This window comes from Passer domesticus, chromosome 9, assembly GCF_036417665.1.
Source record: "Passer domesticus isolate bPasDom1 chromosome 9, bPasDom1.hap1, whole genome shotgun sequence".
NCBI classification, from domain to species: Eukaryota; Metazoa; Chordata; class Aves; order Passeriformes; family Passeridae; genus Passer; species Passer domesticus.
Genome location: NC_087482.1, coordinates 44,826,073 through 44,847,529, shown reverse-complemented (window position 1 = coordinate 44,847,529; position 21,457 = coordinate 44,826,073). Strand labels below are relative to the sequence as shown.

Here is a 21,457-nt window from a genome sequence, read left to right as displayed (position 1 = left end):
CCTGGGCTTTTTCCACTTTATCCAGGGCAGGGAGTGGCTCCCTGCCAGTTATTGCCAGGCTGAAGGAGATGTTGTGCCAGGGGCTCTAAATTTCAGGTGGCAGTGGCTGCTCCTTGCTCCATCCTCTGCCTCCCCTCCTGTCCCCAGGGATTGTGCCTTGCCCGGAGCAGCTCCCCCATCCCTGGGACATTCCTGTCCCAGCGCTGCTGTTTCACAAACAAAAGCTCCCTGAATGGAAGGGAAATCTCCCCGTGCTTCAAAGCCAGAGGTAAATACAGCCTGAAATACGGAACAGCTCCTGGAGAGAGGAGAGTGGGAGAAATCTTGGTTTAAGCATCAGTGTGTGTATTTTGGTATTCCTTTTTTATTTTCTTTTTGTTATATTTCTTAAAGCAAACCTTTACAGGCTCACAAAAGTGACAAAAGATCCAGTGATATCCCTTCAGTTCCCTGAAAAGGAGGATTTTCAGCAGAAAGTGAAATCAGTGAAATCCTTTCAGTTTCTTTCTTAGCTTTTTAACAACCATACCCGAGGTTTCTGACACCCAGAACTTGCTTGAAAAGTTAAGAAAAGAAAACACAGCTGCAGGGTTTTAAAGCAGGGCACAACCAAGTCAAAATAATCTGACTATAAAATCTGGGAGCTTTTCATTCACACGGAGGTTTTCCCACTAAGGGAGATCCTGAGAGACAAGGTCATTGAGACTCCTGGTTAAATTGGTGGGGTTTTACTTAAAATCATAATAAATGTCCTTTTGTGGGGAATGATCAACTGTGACAATATTTGCCAGCTGAAGCCCACAGAGCCTTGAAGTGTTGCTGATTTTGTTTTCTATTAATATGGGTAATTATGTTTACTTTGCCACTTGGGATCCTATCATCATTGAAATAATTAGTGCATTTCCAGATACTTTGATAGATCTAAAAATTTCCTCTAAAAGCCTCCGAATACAAACACAGAGAACAAGAAAGGAGCATAATTATATTATTTCTCAATTTAAATATTTTTAGATCAGTATCAACATTGGGAGGGGGAGTGGCACATGGGTTTGGAGTGGAGCTGAATATTACAGAAAAAAAACTAACTCGTGTTCTTGGAGAAGGGATAAAAGACCTGGGGGGAACCTGGAGCAGGACTGGCAGCTGGAGCCTTCCTCCCTTCCAGCACCTCCTGTCCAGCTCTGGATGAAGGGAATGGCTCCAGATGTTCCTGCAGCTGCTGGGGCCTTCCCCACTCCCTGATCCAGGAGCTGCATCGGGGCTCGCTGCTTCCTTTGCAGAGAATTGCTCTTTTTTTCTGCTTGGGAGGTGTTCTGGAGTTTGTTTTCCATGTATTTTCTTGCTTTGTACCCAGAGTAAAGTATTCCCAAAGAGTTTGGGTGAGCCCATCATTCTGGTGACCAAGAACTGCAGATATTTTTGGGGCACGAGGGATTCTCCATTATAATCCATTAAACCAAAATTCCACACACTTGTTACAGTGGGGACAAACTTTTTTGGATGCAGATATCACCTTGGATTCTCAGAGATGTGGTTACAAACCAGGATTCGTGTGGCCACAGCCTGTGGCTCTGTGTGTCCGCACTTTTCATCCTTCCTCAGTAACGAGCAATTAGCAATTAGTGAGCTCAGCACTTTTCGGGAGAGAAGGGCGTGCTGAGCCCCTGGGGGATGCTGCAGCCTTTCCTCAGCACATTCTGCTCTGAAACTTCCCAAGGACAGGCTCTGCTTTGGAACTTCCCAATGAGAGCACGGCCCGCAGGATTTAGGGACAGGATGTCACCCAGGGCTGCAGAGCATCTGCTGCTCCAGCTGTTCCAGCTGTTCACCCCGAGCTCTGTGCCTGAAGCTGCAGGGGGATGATCAGAGCCTCACCTGGGGTAGGACACACCGGGGGATTCCTTAACCCCTTCCCGGGCTGCGGGGTCCCAGCAGCTCTGCTGATCCCAGCCGGCTTCCATCCCCTCGGAATTAGAGAATCAAAGGTTGAAACCTCCTTGAAACTCAGGAAATGAGGAGAGATCCCAGCTGAGGGTCTCATCTCATTAGTTACTGGTGAAGGAAAATTGAAGCAAAATTGTTTTGCCTCATGATCTAATTCCTTACCTGGCTGCTGTTTTCCCTGGACTGCTGAAGCTGGCTTTGTTTGATTTCAGTTGGAAATTGTAGCAACAGGCACCAGAACATCCCTGAGGAGCTGAGTGCCTTTTCCCTGGTGTGTTCTTTGTTTCAGAGCAGTGCTTGTTCATTATGGCAGAGGCCTGAAAATGATGATTTCTCTTTCTGACATGGTGGAGGTGCCAAAATAATCAAAGTCCAGGAACACACTGGTAAAACCCTGAAGCAAAAATGTATGGCTTTAAAGAAGGTTTAAAAAAAATAACTTGGATCTTCATCTGCTGGAGTTTCCATAGTGGAAAAGAACAATTAACAACCCAAAGCAAGGATAGTAAGAGATCCACATCCCAGCAGGCCCTAAACCAGGCTGCTTAAAATGAACCCTCTAATCTGCATTGCAGCTCTCATGTTGAATATTCACTGGGGCCAAGGGGCACCGCAGCCTCTCCTGCTAATCCCAAATAATCTCTTTCATGTTCAGTGGGATCTTGCTCCCAGTTACCGACTACAGAGCCAGGGCCACGAGGAATTAATTGCAGGAGTCGGATGGGTTTTGTAGCTGCCTTGCCCATAGCTGCAGGCTATGGCTCGTGCTTTAGGCTTTGGATCATGTAGTGATTACACTGGCATGATTTGGTGAAACTTCCAGGATCTGCTGGAAGGCCTGATTAGTGTAAATTAAGATATGTGGGGTGAAAAGTGTGCAGGTACCAGGAGTTTCCAAGGAAATGATGCTGGGAAGTGGTGGTGGTAACTCACTTGTTTTGTTTCAAGGCACCAAGTCAGGTTTGGGGAGAAAATAATGCTGCAAAAAAGAGGCACAGAAGGTGGCCTGTAGGTGCATTTTGCAGAGCTGTGGTCCCATATTTTGTTAATTATGCAAGTGTAGGTGAAAATATTTGTACATTGTATAAAACTATCCTGTGCTGGTCTCTGTCCTCCTGCTCTGCAAGCAAAGTTTTAGTGAAGGCAAATATAAAGAGACTGGAAGAAAGAATTTAAAAAAACCCCAAAGCCAAACATTCCTGAAACAAATTGCAATAGCAAGGCATTTAGAAGCAACCAAAATGTTCCTTCTTAAAACCTGGAGACTGGGAGTAACCCAACAAACCCACATTTTGAACAGAAAATCCTTGGGCTTTCCCCCCCTGCTGCTCTCAAGGGAGCTGGGGGGAGGAAGGATGCTCTGGGCACTCAGGATTTGCAGGATGCTGCTTGGAAAGGCAGATTTTTCCCTTGGGCTGCTGCTTCCAGCCAGGAACAATAAGGAAAATAGATGATGTTAAGCAGTTATGTGCTAGAAGTGCCTCATTTTATTTTATTTCCCTCAAAAAAAAAAAAAAAAAAAAAAAAAAAAAAAAAAAAAAAAACCCAAAAAAAACCCCCAAAACCATGTTTTCAGGGGAGTAAGTCTGTTTAGGAGTGAAATCCTCCTGGACAGAAGCCAGCTGGAACCTTTCCATTTGGTAGCTGGGAGGGGTGGGAGCAGCAGGGCTCCCTGAGGTGCTGCTGCTGTCACTGTCACGCTGGGGGAGGGTGAGCACACTGAAATCCCTGCTGAGCTGCCAGCATCCCCCTCCAGCACAGCACTGCTGCCTGAAGGAAGCTGGAAATGGATTTTGTAGTGGAGCCTGGCTGAGGTGAAGAGAAAATCCAAACCAGGAAATGCTGGGACCTGTGATTGATCATTAATTGGTGATTAAATCAGAGTGAGAGAGGTGTGTGGGACAGGGGAGAGCACAGGGACAGCGTCAGACCAAGGTCAGGATAATTCCACTTTCCATTCCAGGGGCTCTCCTAGAATAAAGTTTTATATTCAACAAACTGGGCATTGAATCCAGTTCCTAAAACACACCCAGTTCTTGCTTTATTAACGGGGGGGTGGTTTAAAGCACTTTCCACTCTTCTAACATATAAGAAAAGTTGGAGAAAGCTTTTTCTTTGCACCTAAAATTTTAAATTGTGCCCAGACATGGTGTGATGAATGGACCTGGAGGTTTTGCTGAGTGAATAAATCAGAGAGCTGATGTTTGAGGAATTGCAGGAAGGCATAATGAGTGAAGAGGTGATGAGTCTCATAAATGTCACCTTGGTTTCAGCAGCACAGGTGAGGTGGTTTGGTTTTCCAAGGATTGATTGCACTGTCTGGGCTGTGCAGTGTCACATGTGCTGAGCACTGAGTTTGGGAATTTTAATCCAGCTGCCCCACATGAACCAGCTGTTCAACACTGCCTTCCCTTAGGAAAAAAAAAAGTTAATTTTCTTTAATTGTTATCAATAAAATAAACCAATCAATAGCAGAAAAAAAGTGGAGAAAATACATAGAAATGCTTGAATTTCCTTGTTCTACTTGCCAAAACCCCAGCCCTGGCCTCAGGCTGACCCCTCTGAAGAGGCCAGAGGAGCTGTGGGCCTGCCTGGCAGAGAGCACAGGGCACAAATAACATCTCTTTTCCTTGCCCTGAACAGAGCCCTGCCCAGGAGAGACCCACTGGAAATACCCCAAGACATTACATTAATTAGCTAATGCCTAAAAAGGGCTCTGAAAAGCGTTAAATAAATAGGCAGCAGTGTTAATATTATTTTTAATAAATAGAAGAGCACATTCCATAATGAAGGCTCGTGTGATGAGCACATTTCTTTGTGTAACATCCCACAGCCCTTAACTACAGAAGAATTAAATAATAACTCATTATTTCAATCTTAGGCTTTAGGCACTGTATAGAGGTCAGGCTTTTATTTTCCTGAAAAATAGGTTAAAAATTCAAGCATTTTTCTATTTTTCTCTTCAGGAAGATGAAGGACGGCAGCATGACAATGGCCTGCACCTCACACCCACTGCTCAGACACATAATGGGGCTGGGAGGCTTTTCTCAAAACCACTCTGCTCCTGTATTGAAATTCTGCCCAGCTCCCTTGGAATGAGATACAAAGGTGGATAAAGAAATCTGGATCACACCGATAAGCTCCTGAAGTGAAGACCAGGCACAATAGAGTGGAAAGCAGGAATGTTATGTAAGTGCAATACTTTAATTGGAAAGGAAAACGTCCTCACCTTTTTTTGGGAGCTGCTTCCCTCCTGGATTGTGAGGGAATGGGAAAACTCAGGGCTTGCCTGCAGGGATTGGCTTGCCTCCTTGCAGTCAATAGGATTTCTTGATTTATTTAGCTTAAACTTTGGGTTTCACTCTGAGCTGTTGGATCTGAGGGGGTTCTGTCCCTTCCCTGCCCCTCCGTGCCCTCCCTCACTGCTCAGTGTTTGGAGAGAACTCCTTGAATTTAAGATCTACCAAGAGCCTGCTAGCTGGGAGGGTGAAGGAGACTCCTCGGGGAGTCTGCAGTGGGGTTGGGATCCTGCATCCTCCCCTCCTGAGCAGCAGCTCCCACTCAGCTCCAGCGTTATCCCTGAGACAAACGCAGCAGCAGCTTCATGCTCCATCTGCCATCACTCAAATCACCTTTTGTGCCCTTCCCAGAGGCCAGAGCTCAGCTGCAGGTCACCTTTGCAGAGCCAGGTCCCTCAGGAATTGCTGTGTCTGAACCTGCACCTGACCTGAGGGAGGCAATCAGTGCCTGGAACCGCTCCCCACAGCCCCAAAGACCACAGTTATTTCAAATAATGCTGGATTATGCCCCATAAATTCAGTAAGGTGACCCAGGAGTGTTCATTAAAATTTATTTTAGCCACACTTATTGTCACTTAAGAGCCTAAACAAGGAGTGATGGTTCTTGGAGCAGTAACAGTAAATTCTGGTTACTGCAAACACAAATGCCTCATTACATCCAGTCAAGGTCTATTTCCCCTTTACAGCCATAACTGCAGGAAAGCATTGTTTTTAATTTATGGAGAAGGATGCACTGGAATCTTGGCTTCCCTATTTACATAAACACAGAGCCAATTAATCTCCTGTAAAGGATCCAGAGTGGAGGGTAAAACGTACAGAATTCCAGAGTGCCCAGGGCACCTCCCTGTGGGACAGCCCATCCCGGGGTGCTTTAATGAAAATCTGCTCCAGAGATAAGTACAGACAGCAGGAAAATGGACCATTCCTTATTTTAAGTGGAATTTTATGCTCTGTGATCCTTTCAGTGAAAGCTCATGTGTGGATTTTCATTTTCATTTGGATTGGGGTGAAAGTCGTGTCAGAGAAAAAGGAACAGCCCAGGTAGCAAAACCTGCTGCATTTTTATTGCAGGATTATTTGTCTCATCTTCCCCCCCTGTGCAATGTTCTGTGATTTACCACAAAATCTTTCAGAGCAATGCTGCAGCATCCATGAGGGAGCTCTGGATGGAAAATGGAGCTCCAGAGTGAGCATTAGCCCTGCTGGATAAGCATCTTTAGGGTCTCACAGTTTATTGTGCTCCTGATGGATTACCCAGCTATATTCTGCTGAGCAGCCCCCTGACCTGCAGGTTTTTATGTGTTATGGACAAAGGAGAGGGAGGTGCAGCCTGGATGGGCAGAGGGCAAATGCAGATAACCAAGGAACAGCCCCTTTTTTTGGTCCATTCCTCCCAAAAAACCTAATTGTGTTCCACAGAAAATGAGTTAATTGCACCAAGTGAGCAACCACGCGGGTCAGCAGAGGAAAGGAGCCAATTAAGGAATGTTTAGATGCTGTAAATATTTGGAGAGCAGTGGCTGTTGTGTAAATCTCTGCAGATACAGCAACTTTGGCAAAAAACCCTCTTTCTCAAGCTGTTGCCTGAGCAGGAAGGAAATGCTGGTGGTTTTCAGAGCTCAAAGCAGGACCTGTGTGTTCCTGAGCAGGGAGAAGAGATTTGCCTGTCCATTGATTGAATTTCACCTGAGAGTCCTTGAGCAATACCAGGAACAAACTCCAGCATGTTACAGCAAAACCTCACCTTTGCACATGCTGACTGCTTCCAGAAGGAACTAATTCTTGCAATAATTCCGTTTTTTCCTGCTGTCCCCTAAAGCTTTGTATTTTCAGCTCAGACCTTTAGCTCGATCCCTTCCACATCTCAGCCTATTTTATTGTTGCTGCAAGAGATAAATTTTGGCTATTGCTCACATGAAATATCTGATGCTATTTTTTGATTCCTTGGACATGGCACAGCTGTTCTTTGCCCTCTCTAGGACTTTCAAGATCAGGAATTCAATGTATCTTCCAGGGCACAGCTATTTTTTAAGAGGAATTTTCCCCATAAAAGGTTTTGGCACTAAAAATTGTGGCATTCTTGTTGTCTCTTCTGAGAATCAGAGGGAAAAAAAAAAGACTTTTGTATTTTTGTGGTCCAAATGTGAATGTGCAATTTTGCAACTTGATGTTGTGTTTGCCTGGAGCAATGGAATCAATGGAAAGCAGCCTTTGGAAATCAAAATGAAAGGAGGAATTAATATTTATTTTATCTCAAGAGTTCTCCATATTTTTGTTATTTTAGAACCTGATTATTTTTTAGAATTTTACAGATTGCTGATTTTATTCTATATAGTGAACTCGTTATTTAGGGGCCATTCAAGTGATAAATTCTTGTTATTTCTCTTGGTAACTGAAAAGTTTACAAGGGCCCTGTTTCCAAAGGACTGGTGCTGTAAACATGATTTTCCAGCTTGTCCAACTCTTTCTGGTGTCATTCCCAAAAATCTTCATCCCTGCCCTGACCCCATTCCTGCTCAGTCAGTGGCAGCTTCTCTGTGCACACAGGGCTGGGCTTTTTTAATTTTTCATTTGATTTATGAAAAAAACCCCAGTGAAACGGAGTTTAAAAAAATGTTAATTTTATTTAATTGTTATCAATAAAAGAAAACAATCAATAGCAGGGGAAAAAAAAGTGGAGAAAATACATAGAAATGCTTGAATTTCCTTGTTCTACTTGCCAGTTCCAGGAGTATTTTGTGCAGTCATTCCAGGTACAAAATTAACCTGCAAGTGTCACTTTGTCCTGGAAATAGTGGCCTGGAAATGAGATATTCTCTGATAGGAACACATTCAGTGCAGCAGCATTTACATTCCTGAGGGAAGATTCACAAAATCCTCTTGAAACACCAAAAAATCCAACTTTTGGTTCTTCTTGAGTTGCTCTCTTTGTGTCCTGAATTGAGTGAAGGCAAATGATTATTCTGCTTTTTTTAATCACTGCAAATAATTCCAATAAATGCAGCTGAAGATCATTGCCCTGCCCTGGTGGGGCTGGATGCATTACACGCCAGAGCTTTCAGCCTCCTATTGATTGATTCTTTGCAGTGGACCTTAAAAATCCATTAAGGAAGAAGTTGGATGATGTGAATTAATTCTAAATCCTTTGTTGGGAGGAGCAGCTGAAGAAGAAAAAAAAAAGCCCTTTGAAAACCATTAATCATAACTCCAAATAGACTGCTAACTTGAAAATAAACTTTACAGTAACCTGGAGAACAAATCCAAGGAAGGTTTAAACTCCCTGTCCCAAGGTGCACTGAGGGTTTTCTCAAGTGTTTCACTGGGTCTCTGTTCAATATTTTTCAGTTTGCATTGCTCTGATAAGAAGATGGTGATGAGCAGCTGATTGCTGTTTCATAGATAAGATATGGCACCACTTTGGAGGCAGCTGAAGAATAAAATAAATAAAGCTTGTCGTCTCCTCCCAGGTAACACCATTAATCAGGCAAAACTTTGTTTAGAACAGAAAAAAAAACCCCTTTTTTGGAACTCCTCAGCCATTATTAATTATTAAAATTAATTTTTATTGAGCAGGTTGTACACCCCCTGCTCCAAACATCTCAATCTTAGCAAGTTAATGATTGGACTTGATGTTCAAGGCCTTTTCCGAGCTAATCTTTTTATGAGCTGTGGATCACCGTGGAATATTTCCTCTAAAATTTTAAGTTCTTTCCATGAGGAAAACCAGGAATTTTCTAAAACTTGAAGGTGAACTTGAAAAAAAAAACCCAACCCACTGCAAATATTTTCCTTGCTCCCCCCAGGTCCCACAGCCAGCAGTAAATGCCACCATCACTGCAAGGAGCCTGGTGAGCTGTGAAATAAAGATTGATCCTTCCCACACCAAGAACTGCCTGAGACACCCTGGAACTCCACACTTCATGTCCAGGTGGGTGCTAAATTCATCAGTGCTTGTGGCAGCTGGAGAGTAAATTCCCATGTTTATTTTATACATGGAAATTTTAGACATTTTATACATTTATACATGAGAGGATGTGTGGAGCTGTGGTACAGCAGAAATTCAGGGTTCAGCTCATCCTGGGACACCTCAGTCCCCACAAAACCTCGGGATTTTTCTGGATCTCACAGGGGGTATCCCATGGCAGAAATTCTTGCCCTGTTCAGCCTGAATGAAGGGCTGTAAAAGGTGGGGTGGAGCTGGTCCAAGAGCTGCAATCCGTGGCAGGAATTGTGAGATCAGCACAGGCTCTGAATGTGGATCCTTGTGACCAACAGAGCCCCGAAAATTTTATGTACAGTGGTGGGAGCCTGCAGCTTTAATCCCCTAACAGTGTTCCACACTGAACATTAATTAGAATTTAAAAAAATAAAAATAAAAATAAAAAACTATATAAAAATATATATAAAATATAGAAAAGGCATATATTATAATATATAATGTATATTATAATATATAATAATACAATAGATATATAAGATCTAATATATATGTATTATAATTATATCTATATAAAATTTATATATAATTATATATACATCTATAATATTATATATATGTATATAAATGACATTTGCAATGTCATTCTACAGGCTGCCACAAAATCTAAATTTTCTAATTTTTAATTAAAAAAAAATAAATTTACATTCTTGCTTTGAAAAGTATGCCACAAGCTTGGAAGGACAGCACAGAGCACCAATTATAACACAGCATCCATAGCAGCCATACAGGAAAAAGGATAGGACTATTAAGGCAGACTATTATTCCTTTGGAGATTTGCTTTCCTTAATTTGCATAGAACTGTCTTTGATTAAAAATTGCCTGTCACAGAAGTAGCTGGGTGATTTTTTTGGTAGCAGTCATCATTTCTCCTAATGAGAATATTTTTTATTCAAAGGTATGTTTTTATTCATTCGAGATGTTCTCTTTATTTTATTTATTGCTTGTAACTGAGTGTATTCAATTAGAAAACTGGAGATCCTGCTGTGCTTTAACTGTTGGTAATTGAGCTGCTCTGCTGCATTTCTGAGCTGCAGGTCTGCTTGGGCAAGGAAGAGCTGTGGGTTCTTCTGGCTGGAATAATTTTGTGCAGTTTTGCTCTGGAGAAACTGAATTTCAGTCTGAGAGTCCTTGCAGTCAAATAACAGCACTGCTGGGCAGTGGGCAGGGCTGGGAATGGAAAAAATATCCATTGGATGAGTTTTAACTTCTTCCTATTCCTTCCTTCCTTCCTTCCTTCCTTCCTTCCTTCCTTCCTTCCTTCCTTCCTTCCTTCCTTCCTTCCTTCCTTCCTTCCTTCCTTCCTTCCTTCCTTCCTTCCTTCCTTCCTTCCTTCCTTCCTTCCTTCCTTCCTTCCTTCCTTCCTTCCTTCCTTCCTTCCTTCCTTCCTTCCTTCCTTCCTTCCTTCCTTCCTTCCTTCCTTCCTTCCTTCCTTCCTTCCTTCCTTCCTTCCTTCCTTCCTTCCTTCCTTCCTTCCTTCCTTCCTTCCTTCCTTCCTTCCTTCCTTCCTTCCTTCCTTCCTTCCTTCCTTCCTTCCTTCCTTCCTTCCTTCCTTCCTCCCTCCCTCCCTCCCTCCCTCCCTCCCTCCCTCCCTCCCTCCCTCCCTCCCTCCCTCCCTCTCTGATGAATTTTCAATGCAAGTGCAGAATTTAAAGCAGATCTGCTGGATTTGCTCTCCAAGTTCCATGAATTCTCTGATGGGTTTCTCAGCACAGCCACACTGATTTGTTGAGTTCTTTTTGCAGGATGTGTTTTTATGGTTAGTAATGGCTATTGACTGCTTCCTACACTTTTTTGTTTATTAGTCATAAAATTTGGACAGACAGTTGCTTATGGCTCGACCTTTACCAGCTCATCCCAGTGTCCCAGAAAACTGTCCCTGGTAAAGCTCTGGAGTTGCTGTTTAAAAGGAGCTTTTTGTAGCCTTGCAGTGCAATCTGCATCTCCCAGTGCTGAGTGCATTTCAGACATGCTGTGCCAGGCTGATGGCCTCGGTTTGGGAGCTGGGGGAGCTGCTCCCTGCAGCCTCTCAAGGCTCTGTGGTCCTGTTCCCAGCAGATCCCAGCAGATCCCAGCACTCCAGGCTCCTCCCTGGGCTCTGCTGGATGCAGCCTCAGGGGCTGCTCACATTTCTCCCATCAGCTTTGATGCCTTCTCACCCCGTTGGGGTTCACTGAAGGGGTGGAAATGGCCAGAGCAGCACCTGCCCCAGCTGGGCCCCTCACAGCTGGCCAGATGTGCATGAGAAGGAGAGGTGGCACCACACAGGGAGAGCTTCACCCACCAGCTCAGTGCCAACACCCACAGGGCAGAGCCTGCCCTGACTCCTAAACTCACTGAGCACCTCACCCAGGGACTTCAGAGCTCTGGCATTTCACTTTTTTTTTTTTTTTTCACTTTTTTAAAGGCTAAAATGAAAGTTTTCAGACAGGATTCTCGTGCTTGATGCTTAAACCCCACTTTTTTAGTGCAATTGTTGCCAGTAAAATCTAAAATTTGTTATAAAAGAGAAAAACAGAGCAAGTGGAATTGAGCAAAGCAGCCTGATTATTGGTAATCTGAGATGTGTCAGTTTGAAGCCTTTTCAAGCACATTTTTGGTCCTGCTCCAAGTGCAGTCATTCCAGTGTTCCTTGAATGTCCAGAAATACAAAACAAGAGCACAGAGAGGAAAATAAACCCATTGCAGGCTTTAACCTCTGAGTTCTTCTGAGAAATATGGGAAATGCAAAGGAAAATGCTTAGAATTGTATTGGCAAAGTATAAATAATCACAAGCTACAGAGAGATCCGAAAGAAATAACTTGCATGATTTTCTGTCAAGTTTTGAAGGTTTTTGTGACAAATTGGAAGGGTTCTTTGGACACTTGCATTGATCAGTAGGAGATTTTGGAACGCAGATGGCACTAGGAATATAGGATGTTATTTCATCTTGCTGCTCTGACAGCTGAAGGAAAATGGTGAAGGCAGAAAAAACCCAGGATGAATTTTTGCAGGGCCAAATTTCCACTTAGTGGAGTTTGGATCGTTGCTTGGATAGTTTCATTTCCTCACATGCTGAGAGGGAAGAGAGGTTTCATTATTCCTCCTATTTTCCAAACAAATCATTAAACAATTAAGAGGTGAAATAAGCAGTGGGAAATGATGGGAAACTGAGGACACCAGTGCAGGAAAATCGCTGGGTTTTAGGCAGAACATGGAATGTTGGTGCTGCATGTGCATTTTTACTGTCTTGGATCTCTCTCTCCAAGCTGGACACATAAAATCATTGAATCAATAGGGCTGGAAAAGAGCTCCAAGATCATCAGTTCCAACCTTTGGCCACCATGTCACCTGAGCCATGGCACCACGTGCCACCTCTGCTTGGTTTTTTGAACACTTCCAGGGATGGTGACTCCACCACTTCTCTGGGGAGCCTGTCCCAATGTTTAACCACTCTTGCAGTGAATAATCTCTCCCAGTATCCAACCTGAACCTTCCCTGGCACAGCTCGAGGTCCTGTCCCTTGCCAGCAGTGGCATGAACCAGGAAGCCCCATATTTCTGTCGTGGTTAGGGGCAAATGTGCTCCCTGCCCACACCCCTTTTTTTAGAGCAGGAATCTTCCACTGTTTGGTGTCCTAAGCTGTCACCTTGTTCTTCTAAGTTCTTCTCAGCCTTCTGATGTTTACATTTTTGTAAATGGAGTTTCCCACGTGCTTTTACGTAAATAATTATTGCTTTATATTCTTCTGTAGAAGAGGAGAAATTTGATGAACTGGACTTTCATCCTCCAATCTACTGTCACTTTTCTAAGTCTATAAATATTAGAGTCAGGAAATAAACTTCTCCTTCTCCTTCTTCTTCTTCTTACCTTGGAGTTTCAGTGTCCACATTGTTTTATTTCATGTCCTATTGCGACACTAAGCATTTCTGAATCTAAATTCTGGGGTTTTTTCCTGTGGTCCCTCTCAGCCTTTGGTTTTTCCATTTTGTTCCTTATGTATAAGAGGAGCCAACTGGTTCCCCTGCCCACGTTGTGCTGGAGGCTCAGTGCTGGCCCTCTGAGCGGAGCTTTCTTCTCCCTGGGTACAAAGCTTTGCTGGGAATTAGTTAAACCTCTGAGTCAGAGGAGTAATGAGTGGTTCTCAACAGCATTAAAAGGCAGAGAGTACCCAGGGCAGCCGGCATCAAGGAGCTGCTCTGCTCTAAAGAGCTGGATTTGCCTTTTCCCGAGATCTTCCGTCACTTCAGTCGCCTCAGAATGGAAGGGATTTCGCTCAGAAGTGCTCACACTTGATCCATCTGTAGTTGCCTGCTGCTCCAGAGCAGCGCTTCAGCTGCCAGCTGGTTTCACCCAGGCACTCCTCACTCCTCAGAGCATGCCATCCAGGGCATGCCAGCTGGGATTATCGGGCTCCCTTCCTCTGCCCAGCCCTGGGCTGCTTCCCAAATCCCTCTGGGACACTTCAGATCTCCGAGGCAGTGCTGGCTGGAGGGCTGAGAGCTCCTCAGCTGCTCTTAGCAGGAGGTCACTGGAGTAATTTGCACAAAATCCCCCAAATGGCAGCGTGGAATTTGTGCCACTCTTTGTCAGCTGGGAACGAAGGATGGCTTAACTTTTATGTTTAATCCATAATGAGGTATTGATCTGGTGACAGGAGCTGCTCCCTAGGTGCTGCCCCCAAATTTTTATGTCTTGATAGACACCAATCAGGTACAAAATAATGTACGTGTGCTAAAAAAGCAGGACTGTCTCCAGGAAGGAACCCAGCCTTCTCTTCCTGGAGATTAAGGACATGGGGATTTAACTGCAGTAAAATTGACTTGGATTTTTTTTTTTAATGTGGCTTCTAGAGAACTAAGCACAGATGATATTTAAATTATCTTAAAAATAGGATTATATCTCTAAAAAAAATTCAAAAGCAGAACAAAATGAGCTGCCTTTCCTCTGAAGACTCTGTCTGCAAAGGTCCCCAAAGCTGTGCCAGCCCACGGTTGCTGAAGGCTCACGATGAACTCCAGCTATTTATAACTGGGAAATTGTAACTGGACCCTTGCTGGATAAAGCCTGAGCTTGAGGATTGGGATATTTTTTGGGGTTTTTTGGGCCCATCACAGCAGCTCCTGAGGGCTGGATGAGCTGGAGATGGTGTGGGGGCTCACATCTCTTCACTCTTCTGCTGCTGCAGGGGGGTCTGATGCGACCTTGGGGTTGTCTGTGCACCACCAGTGATTCCAGAAGCCATTCCTGCTTCTCTGAGGCTGAATCTCAGGTTTTTTCCTGAGCACAGTTTGTGACTGCATTGTCCACTGTGTTTAATAATCCAGAAAAAAACTGGGACTATGTGAGCGGTTCTTTATTTCTTTCCTTCTAACAAAAAGTCTGCAGTGCTGCTTGGGAAGGTCAAGGCTGTTTGACACTGCCAGGATGCTGGTATTCTTGGAACAACCATCTGTTCAGAACACAGTGAAAAATCGGTTTGTGACTGCCCAAAGTCACTCCAGCTCATGAATAAAATTAAACAGAAAAAAAAAATGCACAGCAGTGTTGTACCATCAACAACAGAGAAATTTCCCTTTGGAAAAATCAGTTTTTCTGTCCACAAATGCCCATTTCTGTCTGTGAGGGGAGGAGTGATGGTTTGTTTGTGGTGGGATTCAGGTGTTCTTGGCCAAAAGGGGGACATGGATATGACACCCTTGGGACTGTCACTGTGTGACCAGAGGAATTGGCCAACTGGGAGCTGGAATGACCTGCACAGGGGCCCTGGGATGGAGGGCAGGACACACCAACCCCCAGAGCTGGGAATGAGATGGAAATCACCCGTGTGCTGCACCCCCAGCCCAGCCACGAGCTGCTTGGTTTGCCCTTTCCCCTTTCTCTCTGTTTCACTTGTACATTTTATGAAATTGTGTAAACTTTGGCAGATTGAGTGTCTTTTTTCCATGTCTTTGTTCCTTTTCTTTCTTTCTCCCGGCAGTTTCAGTATTTCCTCATCTCTGCCTTATTCTTTTTAATGATTTTTTACCAGCTGCCGCATTTTCATCTCTCACTCTGTTCTTCATCCCTTAAGGCAGGATCCAAAAATATGATCCAGTGACTTCTGCAGGTTTTGTGTTTTGCTGGTTGGCCCCAGAATGTGCCACATTTTGATCCCTGTGATTTCGAAAGCAAACTGGACATTGTAGGCAGGCAGGGATTGGTCTCTGCTCCCAGGTAACAAGAGGTAGGACAGGATGAAATGGCCTCAGGCTGCACCAGGAGAGGTTTGGATTGGATATCAGGGAAAATTCCACCCTGAAAGGGAGGCCAGCCAATGGAACAGGCTGCTTGGGGAGGTGGTGGAATATCCATCCCTGGAGGTGTTCATAAAACCTGTAGATGTGGTTCTTTGGGGCATGATTCAATGTGGGTGTGGCACTGCTGGACAATGGTTGGACTCAATGACCTCGGGGGATTTTCCAGCCTTAATGATTCCATCATTCCATGATTCACACACCAGCTTTTCTGCTTTTTTTTTTTTCCTTTGATAATTTGAGATTTTCTTGCTGCTTAAATTAGTGAAAATCCTTTTCCCTTGGATGAATGCCTGTGTTTTCCAGGTGTGCTGTGACTGACCTGGTGCTGCTGTGGGATATTCATGGGGATATTCAGTGCTGCTTTTTGGACAAACTTCTTGATGCAGTGAGTAGAAAATCCCAGCTAAAATATGGAAGGCTCTGTATAATGGTGTGGTTTAGAGAGGGCTGGAATTGTCAAGGCCAGGCTGGATAGAGCTTGGAGCAACCTGGGATAGGGGAAAGTGTCCCAGCCCATGGCAGGGGGTAAATGTGAAAATCATAAGCTCTGGTGAGATATTGCATATGGCAGGCTGCTGAGAATTATTAACATTACAAAAAAGCTTTCTGGTGTGGGAAGTTTCATTAAGAGTTACATCTCTGAGTTCAGTCCCAATTTAATAAGAGATATCTCCAGCTTCTTAAAATTTAATTTGATAGTTTATGAAGAAAATAATTAAAGCATATTGTGGCATCAGTCACTTTTTATTTCAGAGAAAGTCTATGAAAAAAGAACCATTCATAGAGCAGACAGAGTTTATATTGGACTGGAATTTCATTAGTCCTTATTGACAGAACATTCACTAATCCAAAGTAAATGGGAAGGAAATGATGGGGAAAATAATAAAGGGTAATCTTGACCTTGAGGCGATAGAAAATGGAAGTTGGTGGAAAGTTTGGAGAGGTTGCAGCTCTGTGGGGAAAGATGATGTTTCCAGTTCCTAATAATGAACTGGTGCTCCCATCTCTGGGAGATAGAGGTAAACCAAGGGTTTGGGGTTCTTCAGTCACACCAAACAGTGTGTCAGGCAGGCAGAGAATCCTGGGACCATACAGTTGGAAAAGACCTTTAAGGCCATCAAGTCCAGGTGTCCTTCCATCTCACAGTGTCACCTGAGGGCAGGTGAGCAAAACACAACCTGTGGGATGTTCTTCAGTCACCAGAGCCCTGATTCCTGGTCAGGACAAGCTGCTTATACCCTCTTGGCAGACTTTCTCTGACTTTCCCTGCACAGCTCTGCTTTGGAAATCCAAAATTAGAGCACCTTTTTTTGACATAAAACCTTTTGTGGCTCTTCCCAAGTCTCTGCCCAGATAATATTCACAAGTGCCTCATCTGCAGGCTACACCAATAGGTTTCAGAGAGTGTCTTGAAGATTGGATTTGCCTCTGGAATGGTTTTAATCAAACTATTTTTTCCTGTCACTTTTTGGACACTTTACAGCTTTCAGTGACTGCCTTGAATCAGGTCCATAAGAACGTCTGACAAGCCAAAAATAGATTAATCTCAAGCCTCTGCTACAATTACCACTTGGATTTCTGTATCACTTACTGCCTAAGTGGTTTACAAGCAATTACAGTTTAAATCCTTGGAAGGAGCCTTCCCATGGAGCTGTCCAGAGGGAAGCAGAGCACGGGGAGGACCAGCCCTGGCATGGGCACAGGGGATGGTGCTCCACTGCTCATCCAGCCTTAGGAGACTTGCCCGAGGGAATCTGGGCACTAAAGGAGAGCCCAGGGCTCAGCCCTGTCCTGGAGTGGAAGCTGGGTTTAGCTGGGCTGGAGCCCTGCTGCTGACAGCTCTGAGTCTGTCCTGCCTGCTGGGCTCAAGCCAGGCAGGTGGAAGGACAAAGAGAAGTCATTGCTCAGTAAAACCTGATGAGAAAGATTTAGGATGTGTTGGGAAGTTTCTTGGATAAATCACAGTTAATCCTTCCCTTGTGGCTCCCGCACAGCCAGCAGATTCATTGGGGGTGCCAGAACCTGGAGCTGTCCCATCCATGGCCTTTCCTGTGCCATTACCCTGAGCAGCTGATGATATGAACATGAAATTAGGAATCTCCTGAGGACTGTGCTTAATAAAGCAGCTGGGAGGCTGCCAGCAGTCACAAAGAGATCCCGAGCTCCTTACATCCACATTTTCATTACCAGTTTTTGGATTTCGAGGGGTACTTGGTTCAGATACCTGGGAATTGTTTTGGTGAGTGATCCCCTGTTAAATCAGGATTGCTTTAGAGCTGGGGGACTGATGGGATGTCAGGTGCACTCTGGCTGTTTTGGCTGGATGCAGGCAGGGCAGTGCTGAGGCCATCCCTCGGGAGCAGAGCAGGACAGCTGGAATTTCGTGTCCCTAAGCCCTGTGACCAAGGCAGAGCTGGCAGCAGCTCAGTGGAGGAGATGGCTGGATAACCTCTCATCTGTGGGGAGGCCACAGATGGATTCCCTGAGGGTGGCTGGTTGGATTCAATCAGAATTTGGGACAGGGAGAGCAATGTTGGTGAGGCTGGGAGAGCTGGGGCAGCAGAAGGAGGCTGAGGAGCCTGGGCAGGCACAGGGAGTGGGATGGAGTGTGTGCCACGAAGTGTGGCATGGATAATCCTCATTACAGCTGGAGAGATGGAATGCAGCCCTGCAGTGCCACGTGTGGCTGCTGGGCAAAACCTGGACAATGTTTGTTTAAACACCCTTGAACAACGGGGACTTTTAAAAAGCAGGATTTTGTTCACTTGACAAGATTAAATTAAACACAGCATTACCATCTCTGCCCCCAGCCCTGAATGCCAAAAGGCAGGAAGAGGATCAAAAATCTCCAATTCCTTCTGGAGGAGGTGCCAGCAATGAGATATGAACAAATATATATTTATAAATGTATATATTGCAAGCTATTCAGAGCAAATCTTCAATAGGAAACCCCCAGTTTCAAACTTCGTTATCACCAGTGATGGTCCAAATGTGCTGTTTCATAGTGGAGCAGGACTACACCATTATCCTGCCTTTTCTTCCCAGAAATTTGCACTGTGCAGCACTATAAACCTGAATAATGCAAGTCCTGTTGGAAAGACATCTTATTTTTCCTTCTAGGTTGCTTAATTAATTTCTTTCGACTTCTTTTATACTGTTTGATGAATGTTATTTCAAACTACTGTCAAAGGGAATGTGAGGAGGGAAAAATGAGCCACCTACACACTGCTTCTAATACAACTGTATCACCCTTTGAAAACCAGGGAATTAATAAAAAATAGGTGTTAGCCCATATGCTTGACAGGGAGCATTTGGAATTGTCAGGCATGTTTCTACCCTAATTATCCTTGTCGGGCCATTTTGTAAACTGAAAAATTCCCCAAGTTAAATAAAAACTCAGAGACAGGCCGGGATATTGAAAGCTGCACTTTCAAACCAGCAAAACAGAAATTGTTCTTGTTTGGGTTGTTACCTCCCACCCAGAGACCTCTCACAGCATATTGCCATGGAAAGCGAAATGAGCACATCTGGTGGTGTTATGAATTGGGTTTGTTTGAAGGTTATTGGGCATCTCTGAGGGAAATCTAACAAAACTGGACAATCTGCAATGTTTCAGTGTGGGAGAAAGCCTCCAGGTGGAATTGCAGGGAGAGGTTTTCACGTCCCTTCATTGTGATGATTAAACTGAAAGGGTAAATATGGGATATTGCTGCTGCTTTGGGCTCTGCTGGGCTTTGGGGTGTCTTACACTGGCACAGCAACAGCACCTCTGCAGTGTTTATGGAAGGGAAAAGGGGATGGCTGTGGGGTTTTAGGACGAGGATGCAGCTCCCCCAGGGAGAGGTGGCACTGGGGTGGCTGGAGGAGGTGGTGATGGCTGAGCACACCCCAAGAGCAGGTCAGGCTGCAGGCAGAGATGAAGGTTGGGGTATTAAAAATTAATTAGGCAGATTCCTGAGCCAGGGGCCCCAAGGCAGGGCTTTCAGGCAGGTCAGCACACACAGGTTCAGCTGCTGCCTGCACACTGTTAACAACACACTTGACTTAGGGTAGCTGCTGCTCCCAGCCTGGCTCAAGGGGGCAGTTCCCCCCTCACAATTCTGAGGGAATAATTCATGGGCAAAGTTTGTCTTTTTCTCATGTTTGTATTTCCCATTTCAAAAGTCTGTGCTGAAAAATTTATCAAAATAAGCCTTTTTCTTTAGTTCTTTCCTGAGACCATAAGAAAAGCTGCTGCTGCCTAATTGGAGGTTCCCAGAATCATCTTTCTCCTGTGAATACACACAATGTTCATGTTGTGCATATTTGCTGTAGATTGAGTGGGTTCCTTCTTTAAAACTTGCTGTGCTGATGAACACTTCTCCCAGGAGAGCTCCCCTTTCAATATTTGTGGAAAACGCACAAAGGACAAGGACACAGTTGAAGTCTCTTAATTTGCAAATGTCTCTGAATATTCATGATGCCTATTTTCATATTCATCCATTTTTCTCCTCTTGTTAAGGCAGCATGCCTGTTTTAAGGTAGAACACATCTGTCACAGTTTGTTTTGTCATCAGAAACGTTAATGCTGGGGAAAACCAGTGCAAAATTGATCACAGAATTATCAGATTGGTTGGGTTGGAAGGGACCTTTGACATCATCTCATTCCACCCTGAACTGGCCAGCAGAAAGCCTGCTGTCTGCCTTAATAAACTCCTGATTCGTGGAGGCTGATTCCTGCTCCAAGTGGAGGGCAGAACTGGTGAATGTTGTGGTCAAAGACAGATTTTGGGAGGGTCACGGAGACCCCAGCGCTGCATTGGGAGAGCTCCTCCTTCAGTGGCTCACTTCTCATCGCTCTCAGCAAAATGAAATCACCAAGTGTTTAAAGGAAGGACAGCACAAAAAGCACTTTGGATCCCCTCAGAAAGAAATTAATTTTCCGTTTGAACCCAGAGCTGCTGAAGCCATCGCCCGTGTTGCCTGCACGGCCCGCGGCATCCAGCGCTCCTCGCCTTTCATCTGCTGCCTGTCGACAGCTCCTCAAATTGTCTGAGGGGGAAATTTCCTCCCACATCTTATTTGAACAGTTTTTTTCCCTGAGAAATGTTGCCAACAAAGATTACTTCTCTTCAGGGCTGGCAAACACTATTTCTTACCTGGTGGCTTATTGAGAATACAATTGGAAAAAACATGATAAGGTTTTACAAACAGCAGGATGAATAAAGGGAGGAGGGAGATTTTTTATCTCTCCCCCATTAGCTGCAGACAGGGGCAGTTCCTACTCTGATTATCTCCAGTGTGCAGTTTTTCTCAGTGAACCTGCTGATTTAGCTGGAAAGCATCGAGTGTCAGGGGCCGGTGGCTCCACAAGGGCAGGGTGGTGGCACGTGGAAGGTCCCACTGTCCCCTGTGCCTGGCACTGTTCCCTGTGGTGAGGCACTGCAGGGAGCCCCACATCTCAGGCTTTGCTCTTTTCCATGGTCTTTGTGTTCTTTCCTCCTTGCAGGCACAGATGTTCTTCCCCTGGAGTGTCCCCACTTCTCCTCTGGGCATTTATGGACTGGGTGCTCAGAGGGATTCCCTGGGGGTGCTGTGGTGCAGCAGCTCTGGAACCTGCTCTGGCAGGTGTAAGAGGGGCATTTTGCATCCCTGAGATCCTTCCAGATGCTCTCCAGAACAAGAGGGCTCTTTAGACTTTCAGCCTGTGTTTATTCTCCCTCTCTATTTCAATTACCTAAATGTTTGTATAATTCAAAAATTTATTTCAGCCCAGCAAAGCTCCTGACCACACTCTGAGTTTTGTTTGCTGCAGAGCCCATAAGTAACAAAGCAACCACTTCTTTATTGCAGGATAAAAGCCCATCTAAGAGATCAGCTGTCAGGAGGAATGTGGCACTCTGCACCATTTCCTGGGCATTAAAACTTCCATTTATTTTCAAATATTTTGTAGACAAGC

The 21,457-nt window shown here is 44.7% G+C and overlaps 1 long non-coding RNA gene across 1 annotated transcript in view; it reads left to right on the top strand.

Moving 5' to 3' along the window:
- The window catches only part of LOC135308226 (uncharacterized), a 110,341-nt gene that overhangs the window by 49,048 nt on the left and 39,836 nt on the right, over positions 1–21,457 (top strand). The window contains exons 3-4 of the long non-coding RNA XR_010368764.1: positions 9,047–9,171; positions 15,823–15,904. This is a non-coding gene — a long non-coding RNA (uncharacterized LOC135308226). The remainder of the gene's footprint in view (positions 1–9,046; positions 9,172–15,822; positions 15,905–21,457) is intronic.